This window comes from Halichoerus grypus, chromosome 8 (assembly GCF_964656455.1).
Source record: "Halichoerus grypus chromosome 8, mHalGry1.hap1.1, whole genome shotgun sequence".
NCBI classification, from domain to species: Eukaryota; Metazoa; Chordata; class Mammalia; order Carnivora; family Phocidae; genus Halichoerus; species Halichoerus grypus.
This window is the reverse complement of record NC_135719.1, coordinates 38224922-38240371: the sequence shown is the minus strand read 5'-3', so window position 1 is coordinate 38240371 and position 15450 is coordinate 38224922. Positions and strand designations below refer to the sequence as shown.

At 37.0% G+C, this 15450-nt stretch overlaps 1 protein-coding gene and 1 pseudogene across 30 annotated transcripts in view; both read left to right on the top strand.

The window, feature by feature from the left end:
* Positions 1-15450, top strand: part of NRG4 (neuregulin 4) — a 201846-nt gene that overhangs the window by 132469 nt on the left and 53927 nt on the right. Inside the window, exon 9 of one of the 30 annotated variants that reach the window (XR_013450369.1) lies at positions 2695-2732. The exons of the other annotated variants lie outside the window; for them this stretch is intronic. The gene's annotated coding sequence lies outside the window, so the exon portion shown is untranslated. The remainder of the gene's footprint in view (positions 1-2694; positions 2733-15450) is intronic. 30 annotated transcript variants of the gene reach the window in all.
* Positions 5071-5439, top strand: LOC118519924 (ATP synthase F(0) complex subunit C2, mitochondrial pseudogene; annotated as a pseudogene).

Here is a 15450-nt window from a genome sequence, read left to right as displayed (position 1 = left end):
AAGGCTAGATATCTACTTCATAATTGCTACTCTGAAGTCTAACTCTGACATCTTGCCTATATCCATATCCATTAGGTATGTGACAGAGGCCGTAGTCTCTGATTCTTTTCTTTTTTGGGGGGGTTCCTCCTCTTAGTCATTCTGTTGAGGGGTGGTTGAGGGAATGTACAGAGTCCAAAGTATTAGCCATGACCGAAGCAAGATGCACCTGTTTTATAGGGACCCTATGGTTGTCGTCCTCTTGTTCTTCCAGCCTGTCTTCTGGGGGAGGGGCCTGCCACAATTTTACTCAGGCAACCCTGCTTGGGCAGAGTTTCCCTAGGGCTCAGTGAAAACCGTTTTTTTGTGCTTCTGTTCTCTGGTGGCTTTCCCTGGCAGCTTTCCGTGTCTCTTCTGAGAGTCAAAGCACAAATGACCGTACCCAAGCCTCTGTCCCAGAGCAGAGAAATCGTAGTCTGTTCTTCACTGGGCTCCCCAGGACATACAGTCTCTGTTTCTGTCTGTGCTGCCAAAACTGCAGCCTCCCTGATTGTGTGCCCCACGGCAACTCTCCCAGAGTTCGATCCCTGGGCTGGGCATGTCTCTGCCCTTTGTGCTTCTAAAACCGTGAGCCAGCCCCGGTTCACACATGTGCACCCGTAGCTCTTGGATCCTGTCTGGGGGCTGGACTAAAGTCCTTTCTCCACTGCTACCAGTCTGTGAGTCTGTGCCTGGTCCCCAGCATGGGACGCTTTTGCACTCCAGTGTTATATCACCTTCCCAGCTCCAGCTTATTGTGTCTCCCTCCCCCTTCTGTTTATCTTCTGATATCTGCCCACAGAGTCATGGCTCTGCCCTTCATACCTCGAGACCACAGGAGATTTTCTGCTTGTAGAGATCCAGATATATATTCTTAACATCTCAGGCTGATTTCTTGGGTGTTCAGAATGGTTTGGTAGATACCCAGCGAAATTCAGGGGACCAGTTGAAATAGGGTCCCCTACTCCTCCACCATCTTCTGTGCTCTGTGAGAAATAATTTTAAACAAGGAGGTCAAAGATCTGTACATTGAAAACTATAAAACATTTATAACAAATCCAAAACACAAAAAAATTGGAAGATTTCCCATGTTCATGGATGAGAAAAATTAATATTAAAATGTCCATACTGCCCAAAATGATTTAATGCAATTACTATCAAAATTTCAATGGCATTTTTCACAGAAGTAGAAAACAATTCTAAAATTTGTATGGAAGCACAGAAGACCCTGAATAGGCAAAGCAATCTTGAGAAAGCAGAGGAAGGTTGGAAGCATTACACTTTCTGTCTTTAAATTAATTTACAAAGCTATTATAATTAAAACAGACACACAGACCAATGTAGCAGAATCAAGAGCCCAGATATAAATCAAGCACGTATAGTCAATGAATTTTTTTCAAAGTCTTTATTCAAATTCCTGTTAGTTAAAATACAGTGTAATATCAGTTTCAGGTGTACAATATAGTGATTCAACACTTACATCCAGTACCTGGTGCTTATCACAACAAGGGCTCTCTTTAATCCCCATCACCTATTTAACCCATCCTGCCCACCCACCTCCCCTCTCTCTGGCAATCCTCAGTTCTCTATAGTTAAGAGTCTGTTTCTTGGTTTGCCTCTTATCTCTCTTATCTCTATGATCGTTTCTTTTGTTTCTTAAGTTCCACATATGAGTGTAATCATATTGTATTTATCTTTCTGTGACTGACTTCTTTTGCTTAGCATACTTTCCAGCTCTATCTGCATTGTTGCAAATGGCAAGATTTCATAATTTTTTATAGCTAATATTCCATTATAAATTTTATATATATATATATACACACACATACATACATATATATATACATACCACTTTTTTATCCATTCTTCAGTCGATGGACACTTAGGCTGTTTCCATAATTTGGCTATTGTAGATAATGCTGCTATAAACATTGGGGTGCATCTATCCCTTTGAATTAGTGCCTTTGTATTCTTTGGGTAAATATCTAGTCGTACAATTGGTGGATTGTAGGGTAGTTCTATTTTAAACTTTTTTTTTTAGAAATGGGGAAGGGGCAGAGGGAGAGGCAGAGAATCTTAAGCAGGGTCCACACCCAGTGCAGAGCCCAACATGGGGCTTAATCTCACAACCCTGAGATCATGACCTGAGCTGAAATCAAGAGTCAGATGCTTAACCCACTAAGCCACTCAGGTGACCTGTAGTTTTTTTTAACGTTCTGAGGAACCCCCATAATGTTTTCCACAGTGGCTGCACCAGTTTGCATTCCCACCAACTGTGCAGGAGGGTCCCCCTTTGTCCACATTCTCACCAACACCTGTTTTTTCTTGTGTTTTTTTTTTTTTAATTTAAATTCAATTAGCCAACCTATAGTACATCATTAGGTTCAGATATAGAGTTCAGTAATTCATCAGTTGCATATAACACCCAGTCCTCATCACATCATGTGTCCTCCTTAATGCCCATCACCCAATTACCCCATCCTCCCATCCACCTCTCCTCAAGCAACCCTCAGTTTGTTTCCCAGAGTCAAGAGTCTCTCATGGTTTGTCTCCCTCTCTGATTTCTTCCCAATTTTCCCTCCCTTCCCCTATCATCCTCTGTGCTGTTTCTTATATTCCACATATGAGTGAAATCATAAGATAATTGTCTTTTTCTGATTGACTTATTTCACTTAGCATAATACCCTCCAGTTCCAACCACGTCAGTGTAAATGGTAAGTATTCATCCTTTCTAATGGCTGAGTAATATTCCATTGTATATATGAACCACATCTTCTTTATCCATTCATCTGTTGAAAGACATCTCAGTTTCTTCCACAGTTTGGCTATTGTGGACATTGCTGCTAAACATCAGGGTGCGGGTGCCCCTTTGGATCACTACATTTGTATCTTTGGGGTAAATACCTAGTAGTGCAATTGCTGGGTCATTAGGGTAGCTCTATTTTTAACTTCTTGAGGAACCTCCATACTGTTTTCCGGAGTGGCTGTATCTTGTGTTGTTAAATTTACCCATTTTGACAGGTGTAAGTTGATACCTTGTTGTTGTTTTGATTTATATTTCCCTGATGATGAGTGATGTTGAGCATCTTTTTATGTGTCTGTTGGCTCTCTGTATGTCTTCTTTGGAAAAATGTCTATTCATGTCTTCTATCCTTTTTTAAATTGGATTATTTGTTTTTTGGTTGTAGAGTTTTATAAGGTCTTTATATATTTTGGATAGTAATCCTTTATCAGATATGTCATTTCAGATATCTGTTCCCATTCTGTATGTTGCCTTTTAGTTTTGTTGTTTGTTTCCTTTGCTGTGTAGAAGAAGCTTTTTATTTTGATGAAGTCCCTATAGTTTATATTTGCTTTTGTTTCCCTTGCCTCAGGAGACATATCTAGGAATGAGTTGCCATGGCCTATGTCAAAGAGGCTACTGCCTATGATCTCCACTAGGATTTTTATGATTTTAGGTCTCACATTTAGGTCTTTAATCTACTTTTAGTTTATTTTTATGTATTGTGTAAGAAAGTGGTCTAGTTTCATTGTTTTACATGATGTTGTCCAGTTTTCCCAAAACCATTTGTTGAAGAGACTATTTTTTTTCCATTGGATATTCTTCCCTGCTTTCTTAAAGATTAATTGACCATATATTTGTGTGTTTATTTCTGGGTTTTCTATTCTGTTCTATTGATCTATGTGTCCTTTTTTTGTGCCAGTACCATACTGTTTTTTTTTTTTTTTAAGATTTTATTTATTTTTCGACAGAGGGAGAGAGACAGCGAGAGAGGGAACACAAGCAGGGGGAGTGGGAGAGGGAGAAGCAGGCTTCCCGCTGAGCAGGGAGCCCGATGTGGGACTTGATCCCAGGACCCTGGGATCATGACCTGAGCCGAAGGCAGATGCTTAACAACTGAGCCACCCAGGCGCCCGCCAGTACCATACTGTTTTGATCACTACAGCTTTGTAATATAAGTTGCAGTCCAGAATTGTGATGCCACCAGCTTTGCTTTTGTTTTTCAAGGTTGCTTTGGTTATTTGGGGTCTTTTGTTTCCATATGAATTTTAGGATCGTTTCTTCTAGCTCTGTGAAAAATGCGGGTGGTAATTTGATGGGGATTACATTAATTGTGTAGATTGCTTTGGCTAGTGTAGATATTTTAACAGTATTTGTTCTTCTGATCCATGAGCATGGAATATCTTTCCATTTGTTTGTTTCATCTTCAGTTTCTTGCATTAGTGCTTTATAGTTTTCAGAGTACAGGTCTTTCACCTGTTTGGTTAGATTTATTCCTAGGTATCCTAGGTATCTTATTGTTGTTTGTACAGTTGTAAATGGGGTTGATTCCTTAATTTCTCTTCCTGCTTCTTCTTATTTCTCTTTCTTTCTTTCTTTCTTTCTTTTTTCTTTCTTTCTTTCTTTCTTTCTTTTTTGAAAGAGAAAGAGCATGCGAGCTTGGGAGAGGGGCAGAGGGAGAGGAAGAGAGAGAATCTTAAGCAGGCTCCATGCTGATGTGAGGCTTGAGATCATGACCTGAGCTGAAATCAAGAGTGAGACACTTAACTGACTGAGCCACACAGGCATCCCATCTGCTGCTTCATTATTGGTGTATAGAAATGCTACAGATCTCTGTATGTTGATTTTCTATCCTGCAACTTTACTGAATTCATGTATCAATTCTAGCAATTTTTTTTGGTGGAGTCTTTTGGGTTTCTATATAGAGTATCATGGGATTGACACATCAGATTAAAAGTTTCTGCACAACAAATGAAACAGTCAACACTATGAGAATACAACATAAGGAGTGGGAGAAAAGATTTGCAAGCCATACATCTGATAAGGGGTTAAACCCCACATTCTACAACTCAATAGCAAAAAATCACGTAATCCAATTTAAAAATGGTGTCCTTCAACATGCTTAGTTCTTCTGTCTGTGAGGAAAATGTATGGGGAATGCCATTTTTGTCCCTATTATTGTAGATTAATAAAACATTAAAATAACTGTATCTCTCTGTCTTTGCTGCACAAGGAGAAGCTCTCCTGCCACAGCCCCTCATCCCCTGAAAATGTACACCTGCACAATGTTTTTCTCCACTCCCTTCTTGGTCAGGAGCACCTCTCAGCTGTTGAGTCGATCACTGTCTTCAGCAGTACTAAAACTACCAGAGACACTGACATATGAGAGCTTCAGCATGTTGGCAGCCGCATATACCCTGACCTCACTTATACCTAGGCACAGTTTCCAAATCAGTACCATTTCACGGGACATTGACACAGCAGCCAAGTTCACTGGGGCTAGGGCTGCCCTGGTAGGAATGACTGGCTCTAGGGCTAGAATTGGGACTGTGTTTGGGAGTTTCATTATTGATTATACCAGGAACCCTTCTCTGAAGCAACAGCTCTTCCCCCACACCATTTTGTCTTTGTCTTCTTAGAGGCCATGAGGTTCTTTTGCCTGATGGTGGCCTTTCTCATCCTCTTCACCATGTGAAGGAGCCACCTCCACCTCTTATAGGTCTTTTTCCTATGTTTCATCTGCTTTGCATGGTCCTTTTCTTGTACCTCCCCCGGCCAAGTGGGGAAAGTGGTTGGCTTAGGGAAAACAAATACTGTATTCATAAGAAATAATAAAATAATAACTGTTTATGAAATAGTCATGCATAGGGATTTAAATGTAGGACTTCTTATGAGTTTATCACAGGTGTTTTGTTTTAAGAGGTTTAAATATGATTCTTCTCTCTCCTTACTGAGTGTCATAGAACTAATTGCATCTTAATACAGAGCCCATGAAGGAGACCAAAAACAAAACAAAACAAAACAAAACTTTCCAGACTTAATCCAGTTTTTTTCCCCTTTGTAAATGTGACAAAAAAAAAAAGTGTGCAAAGATCCTGACTAGACATTTTTTTTTTTTTTAAGAAGACATATGAATGGCTGACAGGTGTATGAAAGGTGCTCAACATCACTAATCATGAGGGAAATGCAAATCAAAACCACAGTGAGATATCATACCTATTTGGATGGCTATTATAAAAAGATAAAAGATATGTGTTGTTGAGGATGTGGAGAAAAGGGGACCCTTGTACACTGTTAGTGAGAATGTAAATTGGCTCCATCATTATGGAAAACATTATGAAGTCTCCTCAAAAAATTAAAAATAGGACTGTAGTGTAATGCAGCAATTCTTCTGGGTATGTATGCAAAAGGAAATGAAATCAATACCTCAAGGGATGGCTGTGCTCCTGCGTTTATTGCATCATTATTCACAATACTCAAGATATGAAAAAAAAACAAACCCTAAGTTTCCATTGACAGATGAATGGATAAAGAAATAGTAGCATATATATACATGGAACATTATTCAGCCTTTAAAAAGAAGTTCCTGCCATTTATGACAACTTGGATAGACCTGGAGGACATGTGCTAACTAAAATAAGCCAGCCAGAAAGAAAAATAGTACATGATCTCACTTACATGTAAAATATACAAAAAAAGTTGCATACATGCAAAGAGTAGAAGAATGGTAATTACCAGGGGTGAGGAGGTTGGGGAAATAAGGAGATGTTGGTCAAAGGGTAAAAAGTTGCAGTTGTAGGATAAATAAGTTGAGAAGTCTAATATACAAGTATGATGACTGCAGTTATTAATACTGTATTTTATATTGGAAGATTGCTAAGGTATAGATTTCAGGTGATATCACCACAAAGAAAAAATGCTAACTGTGTGAGGAGATGAATGTATAATTAGCTTGACTTTAGTAATCATTTTCTTACATATATGCATATCAAAATATGCTGTATTATCTTAAATATATGAATTTTTTATTAAAAATAAATGTAATACAGTCAAGGATAACTTAAAAAGAAAATGAGCAACCTGCAAAGAAGTAGGAAATGTGTTCAAAATAAGAAAAATTAATAAATTGAAACTGATCCAGAACTATTACAAATCTTAGAATTAGCAGGCAAGTGCATTAAACAGTTATTATAAATGTATCCCGTGTATTCAAAAGTTAAGTGGGGATATGGAAGATATACATTTAGAAAAATTAAATTGAACTTCCAGAGATGAAAATAGTGAATGGTATTATCATCAGATTACACACTATAAAAGAAAAGATTGGTGGACTTGAATATACAGTAATAGACTATTAAAATTTTTTTTAAAAGATTGTATTTATTTATGTGTCAGAGAGAGAGAGAGCACGAGCACAAGCTGGGGGGGGGGGGCAGCAGGCAGAGTGAGAAGCAGGCTCCCAGGGAGCCTGATGCAGGACTTGATCCCAGGACCCTGGGATCATGACCTGAGCCAAAGGCAGATGGTTAATCAACTGAGCCACCCAGGCGTCCAAAACTATTAAAAAATTTTTAATGAAAAGAACATTATGTGATGCTATGTAACAACTTTAGGTGGCATAATATAGGGCTAATTGGATTTGCTGAGGAGATAAGAGACAAGAGGGGATAGAAAAAATATTTGCCAAAAGGTGTGAAAGACCTATGAACTGAAAACTAAAATATTGTTGATAGAAGTGAAAGCAAGAGCTAAATAAATGGTGTGATATACTGTGTTCATGATTTTGTAAAACTCAATATTGTTAAGGTGTCAGTTCTCAAATTGACCTAAAGATGCAATGTTATACCAATCAAAATCCTGGCAAGTGTGTGTTTGTAGAAATTGACAAACTAATTATAAAATTCCTATGGAAATGCAAAGGATCTAGAATTGCAACAGCAGTTTTGAAAAAAAAAATGGGGATGCTTCATACTGCCTTACTACATCTTACTACAAAGCTACAGTAATCAAGACACTGTGCTATTGGCATGAAGATAAGACAAATGGATCTAGAAATAAACAACTAATTTTGACAAAGGAATCAAGCCAGTTCAGTATGGAAAGGATAGTCTTTCCAACAAATTATGCTGGGACAGTTGGATAGCCACATGTAAAAAGATGAATTTAGATCCTTACCATACACAAAAAATAACTCAAAATGGATGTAAATGTAAGAGCTAAAACTATAAAACTCTAAAAAGAAAGCTTAGAAGAAAATTCTTAGAAGAAAACTTAGAAAGTCCTTGTGACATTAGATTAAGCAAAATTTTAGCTTATGTATGAAAAACACAATTGATTAAAAAAAATTGGACTTCATCATTGGACCATAACTTGGACTTCATTTAGTGCTTCAAAATAGACCTTTATAAATATGAAAAGACAAGCCACTAACTAGGAGAAAGTATTTACAAATCATGTATCTAATAAATGACTTGTATCCAGAGTACATAAAGAATTCTTTCAACTCAATAAGAAAGAGACACTCCCATTAAGATTTGGGCAAAATATTTGAATTGACATTTTACCAAAGAAAATATACAAATGGCTAATAAGCACACATAAAGATACTTGACATTGTTAGTCATTAGGGAGATGGAAGTTATTATTAGCACTGCTATAATAAAAAAAATGTTAACTAGTGGTGAGGATGTGGGAAAGCTGGAATACATAGCTGATGGGAATTAAAAATGGTATAGCCACTTTGAAAAAACTGTTTGGCTGTTTCTTAAAAGAGTTAATATATAGGGGCCCCTGGGTGGCTCAGTTGGTTAAGCGTCTACCTTTGGCTCAGGTCATGATCTTGGGGTCCTGGGATCAAGCCCAACATCGGGCTCCCTGCTCAGTGGGGAGTCTGTTCTCTCTCTGCCCCTCCCCCTGCTTGTGCGCTCTCTCTCTCTCTCTCAAATAAATAAATAAAATCTTAAAAAAATTTTTTTTGAAAAACAGTTAATATATAAATTTATCATATACCCATCAATCCCTTCCCAAGACAACTATCCAAAATAAATGAAAACATATGTCCACACAAAGACTTGAATGTGAATTTTCATAGAGGCATTTTTCATAATCAAAACTGGAAATAATCCAAATGTCCATCAATTAGATAAGTAGATAAATATAGTATATCCATAAAATGAATACTGTTCAGCTAAAAAAAGGAACAAAGTACTGATACATAGTATAACATGGATAAATCTTCATTATACTAAGTGATGCCAGCTGCAAAAGACCACAAATTGGTATGCTTACATTTATATTAATATATATGCTACAACATGGACAAACCTTGAAGATACTATGCAAGTGGTTACCCAGGGTAGTAGGCTGGAATGGGAAGTGACTGCAAATGGGCATGAGAGATCTTTTTAGGGTGATAATATTATTCTACAAGTGGATTGTGGTGATGTACAACTGTAAATTATTAAAATTTGTTGAATTGTATACTTTTTAAAAAAAAGATTTAGAGAGAGAGAGCATGAGCAGGGGGAGGGGCAGAGGGAGAGAGAGAATCCTCAAGCAGACTCCCTGCTGAGTGTGGAGCCAGACTTGGGCGCTATCTCATGACCCTGAGATTATAACCTGAGACAAAACCAAGAGTCCAGCCACTTAACCAACTGAGCCACCCAGGTTCCCCAAATCGTATACTTTAAAAAGGTGAATTTATGAGATGTAAATTATACCTCTGTAAAGCTGTTTTTAAAAAGCCAGTCAGCTTTTCAACAAATGGTGCTGGGAAAAGTGGATAGGGATGAATGAAGTAGGACTCTTACCTGGATAAAGATCTAAACATAAGAACTAAAAAACTATAAAACTCTGAGAAGCAATCATAGAGGGAAAGCTTCATGAAATTAGATTTGGCAATGATTTCTTAGAAATCACACTAAAGTCACAGGCAACAAAATAAAAATTAGATAAATTGGACTTTATTTAAATTAAAAATTTTTGCATCAAAGGACATTATCAACAAAGTACAATTGCAACCCACATAATGGGAGAAAATATTTATAAATCATCTATCTGATAAGGGATTAATATCCATTACATATAGAACTCCTAAAACTCAACAAGTAAACAACATAATTAAAAAATGGACAAAGGACTTGAGTAGACATTTGTCCAAAGATATACAGATGGCCAAAAAGCACATGAAAAAATGCTCAATATCACTAATCATTGGGGAAATGCAAATCTAAACCATGAGATACTACTCCACACCTATTGGGATGGCTCTTACCAAAAAAAAAGAAAAAAAGAAAAAAAAAAGCAGAAAACAAGTGTTAGCAAGGATGTGAAGAAACTGGAACTTTCGTGTGTTGTTGGTGGGAATGTAAAATGGTGCAGCCACGCTAGAAAACAGTAAATCAGTACCTCAAAAAACTGAACATAGAATTACCTTGTGATCCAGCAATTCTAATTCTGGACATGTACACTAACAACTGAAAGCAAGGACTTAAATCGGTATTTGTACACCAGGGTTCATAGAAACATTATTCACAATAGCTAAAAGGTGGAACTCACCCAAATGTCCATTCAATGATTGATAAACACAATGTGGTATACCCATACAGTGGAATGTTATTTAGTTTTAAAGAAGGAATGATACTCTGATACCTGCTACATCATGGATGATCCTTTAAGACATTATGGTAAGTGAAAAAAAAAAAAAAAGACATTATGGTAAGTGAAATAGGCCAGACACAAAAGATAAGTACTGTATGATTCCACTTATATGAGATCTCTAGAATAATCAAATTTATAGACAGAAAATAGAATGGTAGTTACTAGGGACCGAGAATAAAATAGGGAGTTAGTACTTAATGAGTACAGTTTCAGTAGAGGTTGATGAAAAAGTTCTAGAGATGGATGGTGGTAATGGTTGCACAACAGTGTGGATGTACTAAATGCCACTGAGCTGCACACTTTAAAACAATTCAAACAGTAAATACTTTCAGATATATATCACAATAAGAAGGCAGACTGAAGGAGATGCCATTATTAAGTGATGCTATGAGATGTTGAATTTTAATATGCTCAAAATTATCACTTGAGTTATCAAGAGCTTGAGATGTGCTTCTGTACTTTATAATTGAGTAAAATGTGTTTTAATGGTTTGGTAAGTGTGTTGTTCTTTGCTATTTTTGTAATGATGATGTCTGGAACCACATTCAATTGTGAAGTTTCATCAAGAAACTCACCTTGACCTTATTCAGTTTATCAGCTACCATCTGATACATTTGTTTATTAAGTAAACTCACAGCCTGCAGTCCTACCATACATTTAGATTGTAATTATGTATCATCTCTATTGCAGTAATGCTCCGGTTCTGAAAGTACAGTTCATCAAATGGAAAGAAAGCAGTGTAATGATATAATCATGATATCATAGTATCAGATGCCTATACATGCCAGGCACTGTGGCTTCTATGTTGCTTCATACAAATCTCAACTCCTATTGTGAGGCAGGTGGTGGTATTCTCATTCTATGAAAGAGAAAATAGACAGTGAGGAAAGGCAGGGACACTTATTTTTGTGAGACCTGAGTGGGGGTGCTGATGCAACACTTCTGTGTTCTGATGAGCATTGTAGGCAGGGTGCTGGCTTGTTTTAGATGTTCTAGGCTAGTTTACCTCAACCCCTCACCTCCCAAACAGAAGGGGTGGGTTTATAAATGTGAATAATATTAGATATATTGGTGGATGTGCATATAAAGAAAAATTGAGATGGAGAAAATATTTTAGTTATTTTTTAAAAAGATTTATTTGAGAGAGAGAGCATGAGGTGGGGGGGTAGAGGGAGAGGGAGAAGCAGATGTCCCGCTGAGCAGGGAGCCCAATGTGGGGCTCCATCCCAGGACTCCGAGATCATGACCTGAGCCAAAGGCAGATGCTTAACTGACTGAGCCACCCAGGTGCCCTGAAATATCTTAGTTATTTTCCATAAGTCATAGAGAACACTGAAGAAATATCAAACTGAACCAAATCTTTCCTTGTTTGTCACAAAGGCATAAAATGAAATACCGTAAGGTAAAAGAGATTAAAAGGTTTAATCCTTCTTTCTTCTCTAAAAAATGACCTACGTTGTCATACCATGAAATGTTCTGTTCTGCTGTAAGGTATGCATGTTTCCATAACATATTTTATTGGTTCATGTACTACTGGTAAATTGGGAATGATATCAGTCCTGTGTGGAAGTTGCACTGATTCAAACATCATTTTTACAGTAAGCTAATGTGTTAAAGCAAAGAGAGGCAAACTTTCTTATAACTAAAGAGATTAACTCTTAGCAATATATGAAGACTCTAAGAAAAAAGATGAAAGTCCTTTAAGTGCAAGGAATGGCTAGTTAATGGCTTCAAAAACCACCTAATTTTTCACTATGCTAAGCTGTATGGGGAAGCTGCAAGTGCAGATAAGCTATGAAGACTTTTCACCTGGTGATTAGAAAAAGAGCATATATTAAGAAGGCTACCTCTAGATCATATTTTTAATATTAATGAAATGGTTTCTAATAAAAGTAATTGATTTCAAGAACCTATATCTGAAAAGAAGAAACAGAAGCCCACAGCTTTGTGCAAAAGATAGATCAACTAATTCTCGGTGCAGATAATCGTAGATATTTAGGATAATTGTTTTGGTTACCACTTATGTTACAAAGTTCCAAACCTATTTTCTTCATGAGGCTTTTAACTATCAGGGCATGATTTTCTTTCATCTTATTAGGGACAATATAAAGAATTCATTAGGCCAGAACAGTTTCTTCAGGCAGCTTTTTCCAACTGTAAAGTTACCCTGGGGGCACTTGGATGGCTCAGTCAGTTAAGCGTCTGCGTTCGGCTCAGGTCATGATCCCAGGGTACTGGAATCGAGCCCTGCATCAGGCTCTCTGCTCAGCGGGAGGTCTGCTTCTCCCTCTCCCTCTGCCCCCTCCCCCTGCTCGTGCTCTCTCTCTCTCTCTCCCTGTCTCTCCCAAATGAATAAATTAAAAAAATCTTAAAAAAAATCATCAGTCTATAAACATAATTCAAATACTTTGCTATATGTACTGTACCCTAATTAAAAAAAATAATACAGAGGGGTGTCTGGGTGGCTCAGTCAGTTGAGTGACCAACTCTTGGTTTCAGCTTAGGTCATGATCTCAGGGTCCTGGAATCGAGCCCCACATTGGGCTCTCTGCTCAACTGGGAGCCTGCTTCTCCCTCTGCCTGCCGCTCCCCCTGCTCGTGCTCTCTCTCTCTCTGTCAAAGAAATAAATAAAATCTTAAAAAAAGAGTTACCCTGAAATATAAAGAAAGTAATAGTGACTTTCACGAAGTATGAAAATAAAGTGTAGAGTAATCTGGAACCATGGGTGTTCTGAACACCAAAAATCTGGAGCTAGCAAATTGTTGAGGCAGAGGAGCAAACACAGGTCAAATGTACCAGCCCATGTTAACTATTTCCTCTTCAAGCCAATTTCTGCACATCCTTGCAATTATTGTTTTTGTTCTTGTTATTAATAGCCATCCTAATGGGGGTGAAATGGTATCTCATGGTGGTTTTTTTTTTAATGTTTAAGTCTATTTTATTTTTTAGGTTTTTATTTAAATTCCAGTTAGTTAACATACAGTGTAATACTAGTTTCAGGTGTACTAAATCTCATGCATCCACATTTCCATACAACACCCGGTGCTCATCACAACATGTGCACTCCTTAATTCCCATCCCATGGTTTTAATGTACATTTCCCTAATGATTAATGATGTTGAACATCTTTTCATGTGCTTGTTCGCCATCTGTGTATCTTCTTTGAATACCTTTCTATTCAAGTCTTGCACATTTTTGAATTGGGTTGTCTTTTGTGGTTGCATTTTAGTTTTTTATTATATTTTGGATATTAATTTCTCATCCAATAAGTGATATACAGCTATTCTCTCGCTTTTTCACTTTGGTGTGAGTGTCCTTTGTACATAAAAGTTTTAAATTGTGATGAAATCTAACTTGTCCATCCTTTTGATACTTGTGACATTGGCATCATATCCAAGAAATCATTGCCAAACACATTGACCTGAAGCTTTTCCTCCTGTTTTCTTCTAATAGATTTGTAGGTTAGGTCTTGCATTTAGGTCTTTGATCTATTTTTTTATTCAAGTATAATTAACATACAGTGTTAGTTTCAGGTGTATAGTATAATAATTCAAAAATTCTACATGCTTCTCAGTGCTCATCAAGATAAGTGTACTCTTTATCCCCTTTATCTGTCTCACCCATTTCCTCACCCTCCTCTCTTCTGGCAACCACCAGTTCTCTGTATTTAAGAGTCACTTTTCTGTTTGTCTCATTTTTTAAATTCCACATATGAGTGAAATCATATGGTATCTTCTCTGACTTATTTCCTTTAGCATTATACCCTCTATCTCCATCCATGTTGCAAATGGCAAGATTTCATTTGTTTTTATGGCTCAGTAACCTTCCATGATATATATTACACACATACATACAAAAAAATGTATGTATATCTTCTTTATTCATTCATCTATCCATGGACACGTGGGTTACGTCCCTATCTTGGCTATTATAAATAATGCTGGAGTAAACATAGGGGTACATACATCTTTTCAAACTAGCATTTTCATTTTCTTGGGTAAATACCTAGTAGTGGAATTACTGGGTAATATGGTAAGTCTATTTTTAATTTTTTGAGGAACCTTTATACTGTTTTCCACATTGACTGCACCAATTTGCATTCTCACCAACAATGCACAAGAGTTCTTTTTCTCCACATCCTCGCCAACACTTGTTATTTCATGTTTTTGATTTTAGTGATTCCTGACTGGTGTGAGGTGATATTTCCTTGTTTTTTGTTTTGTTTTGTTTTTGTTTTTTTTAATATATGGACATTTATTTGCCAAAAAAAATAGGTATAGCCAAGTGTTAACAATGGCAATCTCAAGAAGGTTGGATTACAGGGACTTCCACAGTCTACACTCTCTAATATTTACTGCTGCTTGTTATATTTCTCTTTCTCCACCATCAGTCTCCTTGTGGTTTTGATTTGCATTTCCCAGATGATGAGTGTTACTGAGCATCTTTTCATGTGTCTCTTGGCCACCTGTATGTCTTTTTTGGAAAAAAATGTCTATTCAGTTCCTCTCCCCATTTTTTAATTGGATTGTTTTCTTGGCATTGAGTTGTATAAGCTCTTTATGTATTTTGGATATCAACCCCCTATGAGATATATCATTTCTAAAAATCACCTCCCATTCAGTAGGTTGCCTTTTCATTTTGTTGATGGTTTCCTTTGCTGTGCAAAGGCTTTTTAGTTTGATGTAGTCCCAATTGTTTCCTTTTGGTTTTGTTTCCCTTTCCTGAGGAGATTTATATAGAAAAATATTTGTACACCTGATGTCCAAGAAATTACTGCTTATGACTTCTTCTTAGGGGTTTTACAGTTTCAGATCTTTACATTTAAGTCTTCAGTTCACTTTGAGATTGTTTTTATGTATGGTGTACAAAAGTGATCCAGTTTCACTTTTTTGCATATAGCTGTCCAGTTTTCCCAGCTCCATATGTTGTAAAAACTGTCTTTTCTCTGTTCAATATTCTTGCCTCCTTTGTTGTAGATTGACACTATAAG